This window comes from Mus pahari, chromosome 7 (assembly GCF_900095145.1).
Source record: "Mus pahari chromosome 7, PAHARI_EIJ_v1.1, whole genome shotgun sequence".
Classification (NCBI taxonomy): Eukaryota; Metazoa; Chordata; class Mammalia; order Rodentia; family Muridae; genus Mus; species Mus pahari.
The window spans coordinates 51,629,334-51,630,192 of NC_034596.1; the positions used below are offsets into that span (position 1 = coordinate 51,629,334).

The window sequence follows — 859 nt, forward strand, 5'->3', positions numbered from 1 at the left end:
TGTCTTAGGTGAGTGGTTTTCGGATACATTCACTGGGTCTAAAATCTGACAGTTTCTTTGGGGAGGTATATTAGTTCCCCTTACTATTTATTCTTTTCCTCTGTGATAAAATACCTGATAAATGCAACTTCAGGGAACTGTTTATTTTGGCTCACAGTGTGAGAAGGGAGGCCTGCCATGGGGACATTACATCCATAGTCAGGACAAAGAGAAATGCTTGTGTTCAGCTGGCTCCTCTCCCCTGTGTCTGGAATGCCAGCCCACGGGAGAGTGGCAACTAAATTCAAAGAGGGTCTTCCTTACTCAGCTAAACCTTTCTAGAAATACTTTCTTTCTCTCTTTCTTTCAAGTCTATAGCACTCCATATTCCCAGGTGGTCTCCCATGCAAGTACTAACCAGGCCCAATCCTGCTTAGCTTATGAGATAAGATGAAATCAGGTTCATTCAGGGTGGTATGGTCATAGACTAGAAGCACTTTCATAGACATACCCAGAGATCTGTTTCCGTGGTGATTCTAAGTCCAGTCACATTTACAGTGAGGACCAATAGTCAACAGTTCTACCCCTTGTCAACTTGACGCTCCAGCACATCATGTTTTAATTGTACCTCATTTGGGCTGGGGAGATGGCTCCATAGGTAAAGAGTGTTTGCTGAGAAAGCCAGAGGGCCTGAGTTCAAAACTCCATCAACCACGTCTACCTACTTGTTTATACATCTACACATTTATTCATTTTATGTGTATGAGTGTTTTGCCTATATGTATGTGTAGTGGCTATTCCTGGTTGTCAACTTGACTATATTTGAAATGAACTACAATCCAGAATTGGAAGGCTCACCAGTGAACCTAATCTGGAGACT

At 42.5% G+C, this 859-nt stretch overlaps 1 pseudogene; it reads right to left on the reverse strand.

Annotated features, from left to right (window-relative positions):
• Positions 1 to 348: 348 nt before the first annotated feature.
• On the reverse strand, positions 349 to 467 carry LOC115064503 (annotated as a pseudogene).
• Between the last annotated feature and the right edge of the window lie 392 nt (positions 468 to 859).